Genomic DNA, 15,684 nt, shown 5'->3' on the forward strand with positions numbered 1-15,684 from the left:
TACTCAATTAAAGCAGTCTTTGATTAAGCTGAGTGTCTTGTTTATATTGACACCTAGGTCGCAAACTGAACTTATTAGAACCGCTGCTTGAAACGATTAGTTTTATGCATGCAGTACGCCTAGTCGTAAAAATTTGATATTGTTAGCTCATAATTGGAACAGTTGGAAAACAAGCCGATTCATTTCCTTTTCATGCGAGTGAATAACAACGATCAAGACAATGAAGTTATCCAAATAAAACGCAAAAAATCATGATTTCAAGCAGAGTGGAAACCCGCTGGCGGTTTTATTAACCTCATATTGCACATTTTGCTAATTACTTACCTTCAAAGCGTTAACAACGGCAAAGTGTTTTCTCTTCTGGTTTTTATCGAAAGTTTTTACAGTCTTTTATCGAATACCGTATATATTCGAGTATAAGTCAAGATGTTCGCAAGTGAATTTCACCTCAAAAAGACAGGTTAAACCTATACACGGGACAAGCTTTTCCAGCTTGGCAGTTTTCAAAATGAACGCATTTTTACTGTCGCAAAATCATTGTTGACGTAGATTACAGAGTTTGAAACGACGTCGAAAAGTAAAAGTTTTGAATAGGTTTATTTCCAGTGATTCGAACTTAAATTTCAAATTTAATGGTTTCTTGTCAATTCTAAACTTTATGCACTTGTTGAGCAATATGCAAAGCTCACGAGACACAACAGAAAGAGCTGTTTTAAGAAATCGATTTTTTTATTTTTGCGTGTATGATATAATCGTTATTATTACGTAACATTCCATGATCGTTGAAGTCGATGTCAAACCTAAGCGGTCGCATAAAACAATGATGTCAGGTTAGCTAGGTGATAATAGCGGTAAGAGACGTCGCTATTGCAGGCAATATCTGCGCCAAGACCATTAAACACCTTTTTTTATCGGTTTTTAATTTAATTCTCACACATTGCGAACAAAACAATGCGTTCTGTTGAATCATAATTAATCTCACAGCGGAAAGACCTCATTGAAAATAGCGCGTCTAACTTAGTTGGTTTACTTAATATTGCAGCGAATAGTTACATGACTATTCCAGCAGCATAAGTTACTCTATCATCTACTTTGAAATTTCCATACCATATGAGAAAGCCATGCGATCAGCTGCTGTTTTGCAGGCAAGAGCAACGTAGGCTTTTTTCGCTTTTGGCACTCTTTAAGTCCGTTTAAATGATCTAAATCTCTTTCGCGAAGTGTTTTATCTTTAAAACACTACTTGTAATAACCATTTTTGTTGCCCCTGGTTAGTGGTTAGGTCTAAACCCCACTCATCTAAAGCTTCGATAATTTCAACTATAAAAAAAACGATATGGTGGAATAAAATACAAATCAAAACTGTAGCCGAATAGGGAACTAGCCGAATCGGACTGTAACAGAATAGGGAAATAGCCGAATCGGACTAGCCGAAACGGGCCATTCCGGAACCATCGGTAGAGCGGCCAATGAAAACCTTGGAATGAAGTCTTATGTGAAAACATGTTGCAACCTCTTCACTGCTCAGTTCACAGCCGACGATATCGTCCCCTGCCGATGTCGTATCTTCATACATCGAGACGCGCAATCATTTACACCACCAGAAAAAGCTTAATATGCTGCGGGCTGTTGTATTTTAGGTCGAGTGTCAATGCCCATGTTGCCCCCGGTGAGTGATCATGAATAACGTTGCCGAATAGACTTCATATGCGACGGGATGTTGCATTTCAGCTCGAGCGTCAATGCGCGTGTCATTCCCAGTGAGTGATTATGAATTAACGTTGCCAAAAAGGCTTGATATTCGCTAAGAATACGCTTTTTTGCTGAAGCGTAGGCTACAAAAGCAGAATTGCAAAAGTACCTAGGCTATTACATTTTTAATATTTATTGTGGTGTTTGTTACGTTATTCTTTCACTTTGGAACAACTTGTGGAATTAGTTGATAAACAAACAAAAAACAATTAATTTGGTAGGCTTTCCAGTGCCCAGGCCTCGAAACTGAAGGTTGTTTGAACTTGCAAAAACCGACATTTTGTTTGTCGAGTCTCGCCCTTCCGTCGGCAGCATTTGTCTGTCATGAAGTTCTGAGAAAAATTCTACGCAAGCGACCTTGTGAATAAAGCACTTTGCCACTTATAATCACAAAGGATTAAAAAGCAGTCAAAGCACTTGATAAATCACAATCCACACTGTCTATGCTTGAATTGTTAACATTATTGATTGACCAAGCAGAGCTGGTGTCCGACGATAAGCAGGATGCAAGTGATACCACAACATTCTTTATTGAGGGAGCAAGTCTTTTAGGCGCAGACAGTTAGGCGACGGTCAAATAGACGCGCACACTGTGGCGTCTGGATATTTAGGTGCGGAGCACTGTGGCGCCCGTTTATTTAGGTGCTATTCCTAGTAAAGTCTGCAGATTGTATCAGCTTGGCAGGTAGGGCAATGCTTTTCACACAAAATGTTATATTGAACTAAAAAATATGTCATGGCTTCCGTGAGTGAAGCTGCTTATGCCGGCAATGCTTTTCCCACAAAATGTTATAGGCTATTAAACAAAAAAATATGTTGTATTTTAATGCGCGGGTTTGGCATTTATTTGTTGTTAGTCCAGGTTTGCGTCGGTGAAAGTTTTATCAATAAATTATTTAAGTTTCCGAACATTACTGAGTTCACTTTTAGTTAAGTCAAATAATAACTACACTAAACATCAGTAAAAAATATACCGGTACCGTAGCCTATATTCAAGCGGGTGTTAGGCTTGAGTGAAGAGTTACTTAGTTTTCTGTCAGAACCCTGACTAGGTTGAATAACGAGCAAAGTCGCACCATTATGCTTGCAACTTGTAACCAGGGTTCACATGCTCTATAGATTAGAAGTGTATTCATGTAGTAGAGTAGGGCGTTGTCTCATACGTAGTCGCAACACGACCAATCCATCCGAGTAGAAGTAATTGTGAAAGATAACAGATTAAGTAAAGGTCCGTCTGGCTGCAACCTGTGTTCAGGATGAATAGCAAATGTCCTGTGGAGATGAGCTAAAATCAAGAGTAGTAGAGTGTTGTCTCGCACCTCATATCCACACGCGCATTAACAAAACAAGATATTTTTCTGTTCAATATAACATTTTGTGTGAAAAGCATTGCCCTACCTGCCAAGCTGATACAATCTGCAGACTTTACTAGGAATAGCACCTAAATGAACGGGCGCCACTGTGCTCCGCACCTAAATATACAGACGCCACAGTGTGTGCGTCTACTTGACCGGCGCCTAACTGTCTGCGCCTAAAAGACGTGGACCCTTTATTGATGCGTGTCAAAGTTCCGATGGCCGCCATGTGCTTGGCCGTCGAACAGCTTGCTTCAGTCGGACACGTTTAGCCGCCGGAAAAAGTGTCTTCAGGCCTGCTACCATTTTTAAAAGTCTCTGATTTTATTCGATTATATTTTAAAAATAAAAATTAATTTCTAGGCTAGTTGTTTTTTTTCAGATATTTTTGTTAAAAAAAGAAAAAGATGGCAAAAATTTCCATTCGAATTGAAAAAGTTCGTTTAGAACAACTCTAATTTTTACCTACATTTAGGGTCGAATGCAAAAAGGTAGCTCAAAATAAACCTAGCTTAACGCCAAGCTCTTCCGGTACACGACAACTGGGCGAGACAAAGTGGGCGATACCCACTTGGGCGAGACCAGGTGGGCGACGGACTAGGTGGGCGATGAGTCAAGTGGGTGACGAGCCAGGTGGGCGATGAGTCAAGTGGGTGACGAGCCAAGTGGGCGACGAGCCAAGTGGGCGACGAGCCAAGTGGGCGACGAGCCAAGTGGGCGACGAGCCAAGTGGGCGACGAGCCAAGTGGGCGACGAGCCAAGTGGGCGACGGCCAAAGTGGGCGACGGAAGCGAAAGTTTAGCCGTTCGGAAAAATGAACGTTCCCTAACCGTTAATCAAAGCTTGTCAGTATAAAATATGTATTTTAATTTTTACTTTAAAATACAATGGTTGATTTGTGGAAGGGAGGCAATGAGAGTTCTCACGCTGAGTTTCACGAAGCATTGGAAGCAACATTTTCATTATTTTTTGTAGTCTAGTAATAGCGCTTGCTGTTTGATGTTAATTTGCATTGTGACATCATCTTGACACATTATTTTGCAATTCGCGGCGTCAGGGTTTATCGTGAAGCTTAAGAGAAGCCCCTCAGAAAAGAAACAAACGAAAGGTCAAAGAGTGGTAGTAAGAGTAGCCTAATTGTAATCAAAGACTTAGAAAGGAAAACGCCGCAGAGAGTTGTTGCAGCAAAATTTGATGTGGCACAGGCGCAAATTTCATAGATATGGAAGGCACGGGAAAAGCTCTTGAACAACTATCGTAACAACAACATTGACAAAACTCACCTTAAGCAAGTAGAAGTTGTGTTTTATTTTCAGCAAACACAACTTCTTCTGTCCATCTTTCAGACCAAGGTATCATCAAGAATTTCAAACATCATTATCGATGGAGTATGTTGCAAAAACTTCCGGTCACCATCGATGCTAATAAAAATGCTGCAGCCACCAACATAGCACACGCAATGTTTTTTTTTTCGCTGAGACTCAACCTTGCAACACTTGGCCGAATTGACTATATATTTGTTTGCACATTTTGACCGAATTGGTTATATTTTTTTCGGACATTTTTCTAAAAAATTGGTCAATGACCGAAAAAAAAACAGCGCACAGTTAGTGTTCTTGACGCTATAAATCGTATGTGCGCGGCAAATCCAATGTCTCATAGAGACTTGCCATTAACTTACATTTACACTGTTGTATGTGAAAGTACCAATAAAACTTTAATCCGAAAGCTCTAGTCTAGACGCTGCGTAGCCGCATCAGCAGTTTACAGAACACATTGTGACTGACAGTCATTACTAGGGCCATTTTGTTTATGACCTAAAAATTGAAAAATATGACTTTAGTTTTAGATATTCTGTCAAAAATTTTATTTTAATGGATTATTTTTAGAGCATCAAATTTATGCTAATCTCCGTAGTTAATGATTTGTATGTAAGTTTTTACATGTATTTTAAACAATAACACACTCGAACAACTAACAAAAACTTCTGTTTCGCTTGAAAATCACTACTAACATTCAAATGTCTAATGCATGTACCTACCAAACCAGCTACTTAGTAGTTAAGATCTCACCACAGGCTGACCTAGTGACCTACCGCAAGTGTTTATAATATTCAGAGACTGGATAGTGTGTTGCAAAATAATGTGTCAAGATGATGTCACAATGCAAATTAACATCAAACAGCAAGCGCTATTACTAGACTATGCTAGACTACAAAAAATAATGAAAATGTTGCTTCCAATGCTTCGTGAAACTCAGCGTGAAAACTCTCATTGCCTCCCTTCCACAAATCAACCATTGTATTTTAAAGTAAAAATTAAAAGTCATATTTTTTCCGAACGGCTAAACTTTCGATTCCGTCGCCCACTTGGCTCGTCGCCCACTTGGCTCGTCACCCACTTGGCTCGTCACCCACCTGGTCTCGCCCAAGTGGGTATCGCCCACTTTGTCTCGCCCAGTTGTCGTGTACCGAGCTCTTCTCAGGCAAGTGAAGTTTCAGTCAAGCTTGGTTTAAAACTTGAGCGCGCTGCAGAAACTAATTTGCAAGGTCGCTTGGCCAAGCCACCCATTGAGCTGCGCTTCATAATAAAATTGGTTTTAAGCCATGTTTTTGACACAAACTGTGACGTCACTCGACTTGCCATGGTGATTTTTGAAACCTACCGGACAAATAAAGTAATTGTCAGTTTAGAAAGTTGTTCCTGTAGTTAGGGATGCTTTATTAATGACACCATAATACCTTTTGTTACATCACAATCAAAGTTTGATACATAAAATTTCTGTCAATTGCCAGCAGAAATTCTACATACCAAACAGAAGTTTTATGGTATTGCCAATTTTCCTTGTGTTATAGGTGCAATTGATTGCACGCATATAGCCTACATATAGTTTCATCTGGTGGTGAAAACGCTGAAATTTTCCGGAACAGGAAAGGGTATTTCTCAATAAACACCCAGTGCATTGTTAATCAAGAAAATGAAGTATCTTCTGACAGGTGTCAAACCCACAACAATGCTTGATATGAACGACTCGGTTACATGTCTTGTAATGCAAAGAAATTTATTCTCACACGAGTCAGTTCAATCATATCGGAATGGCCCGTTTCGGCGAGTCCGATTCAGCGAGTCCGATTCGACTAGTCCGATTCGGCGAGTTCCCTATTCGGCGAGAGCCTTTTTTGGCGAGTGCTCTATACGGCGAGTTTTTGAAATTTTTAAAATGAAATTATCGGGTAGCCTACCGTAGCCTAATTACAATTGCCGTTTTTACATCGTTTTAACGTTGTTAAACGTTGAAATCGTGTAGAAAAGAGAACTTTGCTGACTAGGATACGTTGAAACTGAAAAACATTCACAGAAGCCCTACGATACGTTGCATTTTTAAGATATTGTATTCAGACGTTGAATCAATGTACAAATGAAATGTTATGCTAAATGGGTTCTTGGAACAATTCGAAAGGCTTCTGTGATTTTTATTTTTGACCATTATATCAAAAACAATACACGTCAGCATAGCAAAGGTCGAGAAAAAGGTAGAAGCGACAAAACGCGAACGTTAAAACGTGCTTGTGACCGAAGTAAGTTATTGAGTTGAAAGAAATTTGGCACGGTCGCAACACCTTCAGAAAAATTTAAGATATGAAGGGAAAATAAAACAAAGACAATGTTACAAAAAAAATCATGTTTATGTCTATAAGTTAGTACTTTTGAATAGTTAAAATGATTAGTTTGGATCAACAAATGTGTGGCCTACAGCTTAGATTGAAAGGAAATTATCGGGTACCGTAGCCTAGTTATCCCGACCAGCAAAAATTTGTTCCAAGAACCCAGTTAGCCTAACAGTTCATTTTTACATTGTAGCATAGGCGCCGACTTTTCAAAAAACCTTGGGGGGCGAGAAAGGTGATGATATCATAACCATAACGCTATTTTACTCAATTAAAATAGTCTTTGATTAAGCTTAGTGTCTTGTTTATATTGACACCTAGGTCGCAAACCGAATTTATTAGAACCGCTGCTTGAAACGATTAGTTCTACGCATGCAGTCGTAAAAATTTTGGTATTGTTAGCTCATAATTGGAACAGTTGGAAAACAAGCCGATTCATTTCCTTTTTGTGCGAGTGAATAACAACGATCAAGACGGTGAAGTTATCGAAATAAAACGCAAAAAATCATGATCTCAAGCAGAGTGGAAACCCGCTATCAGTTTTATTAACATCGTTTTGCTAATTACTTACCTTCAAAGCGTTAACAACGGCGAAGTGTTTTCTCTTCTGTTTTTTATCGAAAGTCTTTATCGTCTTTTATCGAATGCCGTAGTGCAGGAGTGTATATTGATGAGTGCATGAGATGTATATATATAATTTCACAATATCTACATCAATACAGTGCTTATTGAAGCAAAACACGGATGACAGTTTTGAAAATTCTATTTTTAATTAAGCTGTTTTCACGTAATTGTTCGTTGTGTCGTAGTTTCAACTCGATAAGGTTTGCTAAAATCGATTTCATGTTTGAAGTCACAAAAAATCTAACGGACGCTTGGATGGCTCCTGAAACGAGAATAAACATTCAACCTCGCATTTGCTTTTTCGCTACCACGCGTTTTGACTTTGAAGTTGCTCCTCACGCGCGGGAAGATAAACAGTGTGTGACTGCTCAGTAGTAATTCACGTTCCAGAGAAAGCCATGCGATCAGCTGCTGTTTTGAGGGCAAGAGCAACGTAGACTGTTTTTCGTTTTCGGCATTCTTGAAGTCCATTTAAACGATCTAAATCTCTTTCACAAAGTATTTTATCTTTGAAACAACACTTGCAATAGCCATTTTTCTTGCCCCTCAACCATAAATTTACGGGGGGCGCCGCCCACGGAAGTCGGCGCGTATGCATTGTAGTAACAGAATAAAAAGGCTAACCAAATGTGTGGCCTATCGTTTTAACGTCGCTAAACGTTGAAATCGTGTAGAAAGGAGAACTTTGCTGACTAGGATACGTTGAAACTGAAAAACATTCACAGAAGCCCTACGATACGTTGCATTTTTAAAATAATGTATTCAGACGATTTTTTTTGCCACATCACATTTAGCCTCCCAACAAATGAGTTATATATTGTACAGTGTACACAAGCAGTCAAGCACTATACACAAAAAGCCAATTGATTGGCATCGCAGTTGCCAGATGTAAATTTGGCAAAGAGCCAAATGCACCTTCAAAAAGGGCCATAAAAGAGTCAACTTCTAAAACAAGGAGCCAAAAAAGGCGACCTTGGCTGACCAAAAACTCAATTTTCAATTACTAAGAAACAATTTCACTGAAGGAGCAACACATTCTTAGCAATATATATAGTTACATATTTCAACTGTAAACAAAATAATTAAGGTAATACCGGTACCTTATTTAATAGTTATTTTGTACACAAATATTTTATATTTTTTTCTTGTGCTAGTTGTAACGTGTTACTTTGTTTGGTAGTTGCAGAAAACAATAGATTTGTTTGGCCTACAGAGTGCGGATGGAGCCTTAGCCTTGTGCTTATCAGTTTTCTCATGCCTTTCCAAATTGGCGACCTTACGAAGAATAGTGCAATGGCATAATGTACAGAAATATTCTTCTGTTGCACCTGGAACTCTTGTGACTAATGGAAAGTTTTTTTTTCCGAATTAGGCCTACTAATGTATTTCCTACCGCTCTCATATCCTGCTTTCTACTTCTTTGGCATCGTAGTCTTCCTGGATCAAGTTCCAGTCCAACAAACACAATGAAAATAAAATAGTGTAAGCTACCGGTATTACACTGCCACAATAGCCTAACTAACTAGCGTTACCACCTTCTCCAGAAGACAAGACAAAAAGAATCATGTGCAAAAAGACATTCTACAAACCCTCACGACATCACATAATGTGAATGGACAATGGTTAATCTATTGTTCTATTCATATTTCACAAGGATTCGGACAGTCCAGCGTTTTCAAAAAAATCTGGAAATTCAAATTTCAAAAGCTAAAATTTCTCATGCTTTAAAAAAGGCCAAACAAGGGCCAAAAAAGACCAAACTAAGATTTAAGAAACCAATTGGTTTGAAAAAAGGCCAAAGAGCCAACCCAAAATTGGGGAACCAACTGGCTTTCAAAAAGGCCAAATTTTTTAAAGAGGCCCCAAAAAGGCCAACCTGGCAACCGTTTGCCTCTTGCCAGTTTTGTGGTTTGCTGCTTCGCTTGCTGCCACACAACACAACACTATGGAGATGCAGCGAACCCAAAATTTCTATCCGCACACCGCACCGCAACTGACTCATCTATCCGCGCACCGCACGCACACCGCAATTTATCTGGAATTTATCTGGAACTTTGACACTGCACCGCACTGCACACCGCAAATTACAAAATTTTTTAAAAATATTTTAACGCGTTAATTTTTAGAAAGTCAATTGTAGCAAAAAGCACTCAGAGCATATAACTGGTAACCTACCAGTACAGTTGTGCACTAATTGGCTAGGCTAACCAGATCATATTCTCTTATCAGCAATGCATCTAAGTTCTAAGACATAATACAAACTAAGACAAATAGAATGTTCTTGGATCAAGTATCAGGACTTTTGAACACTTTTTGTAAGCAATAATGCAATTTTAATGTCAGTGGCTATATGAACTACCGGTACCGTACACACACATTGAGTAAAACTTATAGCCTGAACTCACAGGGCTAACTGTTATAGTAACTAATGCGGTAGTTGCGCTAGGCCTATAGCCTGGTAACTGAGCTTATCAGCTAGGCTATTAACCAAAAACATTCGTACAGCTTCCCTGACAAGCCAGCCCAAGGCGATCTCTATAAAGATCGTCTTGAGCCAGCCCCAAAACCCTGTCAACTACAAGCCATTTGCTATTTGCATTTGCATAGCTTTCCAGCTCAGGGTTGCCAGACTGAAATTTGAAAAAAAGGCCAAACTCAACAAGAAAAAAGGCCAAATTGAGGCCAAATAGGTAGAAAAAAGGCCAAAAATAAGCCAAACTCAAACTAGATAAAATAATCACTGTAATCAGGGTTGTCAGACTGTGAAAAGGTCTTAATGCCAAAATAATACAAGAAAAATCCATGGAAAATTTTCTTAGGAGGTGTAGGCCTAGCGCCTGCGGTCCTTTTTCATGTTTGCTTTAGACAGTCTAATTGCCGTTGTGAAATTTGTGCTTGGTAGGAATTTGAAACGCTGGCTGAAAATTAGGGCGTTTCCTCGGAATTTTCACCACTTATCAGGGTTTGATTTTACATACGCAGTTTTACGTTGTTATAGGTGTTGCGCATTTGACACATGCTGCCAGGCCCGTAGCCAGCCGGGGGCCAGGGGGACCTCGCCCCCCTGAAAAAAAATTCGCCCCCCTGGCAAAATCCCAACATTCTCGAGCAACAGCCACAGTTATAATGATTTTGCACATTTAAAATTTTTCGGCCCTCCCTAAAAACAGTTGGACCTCCTTGCTCTGCGGTCTGGCTACGGCCCTGCATGCTGCATTGCTTGAAGCAATAAGCCCCTTTAAATCAATCGTTCAGCGTTAAATAAACACAGTCAGTTTGTGAGTTTCCAGTGTGGTTTCTGTCGGCCAGTTGTGTGGTGCCTTATTTTCTCAGTCAGTTTGTCACGGATGCCTTTCTTGGAAGTTACGGTGTTAGTTTAATTATGGTTGTAGTGTAGTTTTTCATGTTCTGAATTAGTTTAGCTCGTTCTATTTGAATTCAAGGCATTATTTGGCTGCAACATTCCGACGTGGAAGTTCATTCATTTCTTTGTAATAATCTCCTACTCACAAAAGAAGCAAGGTATTGTTCTCAAGATCATCCCCACTACACTCTAGTACCCGGGATGTTGCTGTAGCAGCTACAGCTAGGTATGGGAGGATGTTCAGACCACTCGACGTCCGCTACAAAGGCAATACCTTAGCAAGGTATGAAAGGAATGGTCCAACAGGAAAGAGTCTTACTGTAGTGTCGAACAGACCTGAACACTTTTCATAAGAAGGTCAAATATGAAGGCAATCAATATTAAAATGTCGTCAGTGAATAAAACTAAATTCATATCGTCATAATTGAATAATCTATGTTCATGTCGTCTAAATTCCTCAATCGTCGTAGGCTACTGCGTGATGTGCAGTCTGACCATGGGAAGAGCTCAACACTTTGCTCTTCTGGGCCGCATCGAAACGGGCTTTTGCCTAAGGATGGGTTTCTTTTATGCCTGGTTTTCTTTCTCCATCCTATTTTTATTATGATGACTGCTCATCCACATTAATATTGGAACTGGCAAATGCGAACCACAACACTTTTCATTAGGCTATCATTTATTGCTACATGTGTGCTTCTGTTTGTTGTTTGGGTTTTGTGGCCGTGCTAACTACAGACATACAGGCTACTACATGATTTACTATTCAGGCACGTTTTAAACCTTTCAAGGTTTTGCCACCATTTCCCGTTCATTAACGTCCTGGTAGGCCTATATCGACTATTGTAGTTATTATACTTAGTTAGTATCTTTTTCGTCCCGGACGCGTTAATGACTAAAAATAAATGAATGAATGATGTATGTAGGGGAGACCGGGGCTAAAAGTAACAGGGGTAAGTTGTAACACTATCGTTTTCTCCCCAACTAAACAGAAAAATATATTTTTCTATAGCGCCCTCTATCAAGTGTATTGTAGCTAAGTTACAGAGAAACCCTCGTTTCAATATCTCTCCGTACAGTTGAGTTATAACGAAAAGCATTTTTTGCCTACTGAAAGTAAAATTTTAGAAAAATAAACTTGTAGTTACTACGACAAGAAAAAGTAAGCTAAAGGGCTGGTCTTTTTTTTTTTGATATAACCATTTACTTAGGTATTTAATAAATTAAAGGTGACCAAAAATATGTGGCATTTTATTGGTGAAATATCGAACAGTTTATGGCTAACTGCTATTGGGGCAAGATGTAACAAGAGCTGTGTTATGTTCTTTGGCAGTAAATGAGCTAGATTACTTGGTAACTGTTACAATTATGCGTAATTATAAAAGAAAAAGTGAACGTGGGAAGACTCCACCTGCTGTATTAAAACGTGCTGCTGAGGAAGCCATCACTGGAAATGAGTCTATTCGAAAAATTGCCAAAGATTACAACATATGCCATGTGACTTTGTACAGACTGGTTAAGAAAGTTAAAGGTAAATTTAACTAGCCTACCTAAGATAGCTTACTGATTGTAAGAAAAAACATTGAACACCTGTAGGCCTATGTCTTTTCTATTTAATTGTTGGCTAAATTAGGCTTGTAAGCCTGTTTTGAAGATTACACAGTGATGATGTAAGCAGACCATCTCATATCATAAATAGCTGGTTGTCACACTGAACTTACAGAACAACAGTTGAGAAAAGATTTGTTGCTATACGGTCTCATTTCAGGCTTTGCTTGTTTTATTATGTGTTTAAATGTCAGTAAAACAAACTAGGCTATAGCCTACAAGCTAGCTTATGTTAAACTAGGCTATATTCTTTTTTATAGCTACTGCATCTTCCCAAGTGCATGAAGTTAGGCAATGCTTGGAGGATCAAGCCGTTGGATACACAAAGCATAGACAAGTGTTTTCTGATGAACAAGAAGAAATATTTGCAGATCAAATTAAACTTATGAGTGATATATATTTTGGCCTAGCTCCTTCTGATATTAAGATGTTGGCTTACAAGTGTGCTGTCACTTATGATATTGCAATACCATCATCTTGGAGCAAAAATAAAAAAGCTGGTGTGGATTGGTTTTCAGGATTCTTGAAAAGACGCTCCGAATTGTCAATTCGATCTGCTGAAGCAACTAGCTTAGCAAGGGCAACAAGCTTTAATAAACACAATGTTCAGTTGTATTTCAACAAACTTGGTGAAGTTTTGAATCGTTACAAATTTAAAGCCTCTGACATTTGGAATTTGGATGAGACAGGGGTCACAACTGTGCAAAAGCCACGTAAAGTTGTGGCTCGAAAAGGCAGCAGACAAGTTGGTGCTATTACTTCAAGGGAAAGGGGAGAATTGGTGACTGTTTGTCAAGCAGTTAATGCCACCGGCAATAATGTGCCGCCAATATTGATTTTTCCTAGAAAAATTTATAGGGACTGGTTTATTCGTGGGGGACCACTTGGCTGCATTGGTGTAGCAAATGGTTCAGGATGGATGCAGGAAGCTCAATTCTTGGAGTTTATGCATCACTTTATTAAGCATGTGCGACCCAGTAAAGAAGCCCCTGTTTTGCTACTGCTAGACAACTATTCTGCACATTTGTCTATTTCTGTACTGGACTTGGCCAAAGAAAATGGGATTGTGTTTCTGTCTTTTCCTCCGCACACTACCCATAAACTCCAGCCTCTGGATGTTTCAGTTTATGGGCCTCTTAAGAAATATCTTGCTAGTGCACAGGATAATTGGATGAAAAATCATCCTGGTGAAGTAATGTCAATTTATCATCTGCCAGCCATTCTTAATGAAGCTCTACCAAGAGCCAACACCCCAATCAATATCATGAATGGGTTTAAGAAAACTGGCATTATGCCTTTTAATTCAAATATCTTTGAAGATCATGAGTTTGCTCCTGCTTCTGTTACTGATAGAGATGACCCTATCCATGGCAATGCTGCCCCTGCTCTACCTATCATCACAGATGAAAATACTTCCACTGAGATAACAAGTCTTGAACAGTCTTGTATCACTCCAAGTGAGGATGTTTCTACTGATCAACCTTCAGTTGCAACACCTTCTACTTCTTTTCGTTCAAGTGAAACACCAAGTCCTTCTGTTTCTTTGAGTGCTGGTTCAGCAGTGTTTTCTCCTATCCAAGTAATGGGAGGATTGCCTAAGGCTGCACCTAGAAAAGTTGGAGCAAAGAAACGCAAAACTAAGCAGTCTGCAATCTTGACAGACACACCGGAAAAAGAGAAGCTTGAAGCAGAGCAACATGCTTCCAAATCCAAGCACACAAAGAAGCGAAAGCTTACTTTTGAAAAGAAAAAGAAACAAGGCTGCTCGAAGAAAACCGAATGGTATTGTTTGGTGTGCTCCGAAGCGTATTCGAACAGTAGACCGGGAGAAAACTGGGTCAGGTGTGAAAAGTGCCATGGTTGGTCGCATTCTCAATGTACCGAAGGATTGCCAAAGTATTATTGTCACCTTTGTGAGGAGTAAAGAAAAAATGTGAATTTTTGAAATGCCTATTATATTGTGTGCAGTTTTGCTTCAGTGTGTACCTTCTGGAGAACATTTTCTGACCTTGAGGAGTGAATAAACCTTTCTTGAGCAAAAGTGAATGTTCAGTAAAGTGTTTGCTATTTATTAGCAGCAAAAATATTCTGTTACAACTTGCCCCTGCCTGTATTACAACTTGCCCCAGATGCGGGGCAAGTTGTAACGCTCGATTGAAGTTTTTCTAGGCCAATTTTCTCAAAATCCTTAATACATATCACAGGGCTTTAGGTGGAATAATATGCGTAAATAGTCTACCTATACAACTAATCTCCAAAAAATTCGCTCAAACTTGTTTTTACAGACATATAATAAATAATTCAAAAAATGTTACAACTAGCCCCGGTCTCCCCTATCATTTAAGTGAACATTACTACAGTAATTATTAAAAAAAGATTCTTTTGTAACAAGTCTATGATCAATAATCTATTTGCTCATCACAAATTTATTTATAACATCACAATAATGGTAATTTGAAACGCACTCAATTACACAACCACGAATCACTTGTATTGCTCAACAACTGAATTTCTGAAAGCATGCTCTGCTGGCAAGCCAGCGGTTGTGTTGGACTACCGATCGATCGAAAATGCAGCTGACTTTAGTGACCTTTTGGTCTTTCGCTGCCATCCTTGTGCGAATTATTTGTGTTTATTGTGTTTTTGTATATTTTTGTTTTTTTCTTTCTTTTTTTGCCAACAAAACAAAAATAAATTGAACTGAAAAGTGAACACGTTAGTCGTTACATTTCTGTGTAGGCCACCTACTTTTGAGCGTTAACATTATAATTCCAAAATAATGTCTATAACATTCATATTTATCGATATCTTATGACTTGTAGCGGATTTTAATAAATTATAGCAAAAATAATTCTGAAAGTAGCAAGTATATGTATATAATAGATGGACTGTAGCAGATGAGTTTTAATCCGCTACAGTGGTGACATCTGGCACCACTGGCTGGCTTAGAGGGGAGCGCAGTCTGACTCGGCGTCACATTACAAGTATTTAACAAATATAGAACATGTATTGAACAATGGTGAATACGGTTTCATCTGGTAAAGTTACGATATATGAGAAATATTGATTATTATGCATTTTAAAGATTAAATTTAAAAAAGGCCAAATTTAAGGCCAAATCTAGAAAAAGGCCAAACGTATAATTTCTAAGGCCAAACGGCTTTAAAAAAAGCCAAATTCGAGAAATTTGGCCTTAAAAAGGCCAATCTGGTAACCCTGTTCCAGCTTAGGATTTCCAAAAAGAAATAAAAACTGATCTGTGTTTCCAATTTAAATTTGAAGTTTCATAAGTGATTTTCTTGAAAAGTTGAAAGTTT

This window comes from Aplidium turbinatum, chromosome 2, assembly GCF_918807975.1.
Source record: "Aplidium turbinatum chromosome 2, kaAplTurb1.1, whole genome shotgun sequence".
In the NCBI taxonomy this organism is placed as follows: domain Eukaryota; kingdom Metazoa; phylum Chordata; class Ascidiacea; order Aplousobranchia; family Polyclinidae; genus Aplidium; species Aplidium turbinatum.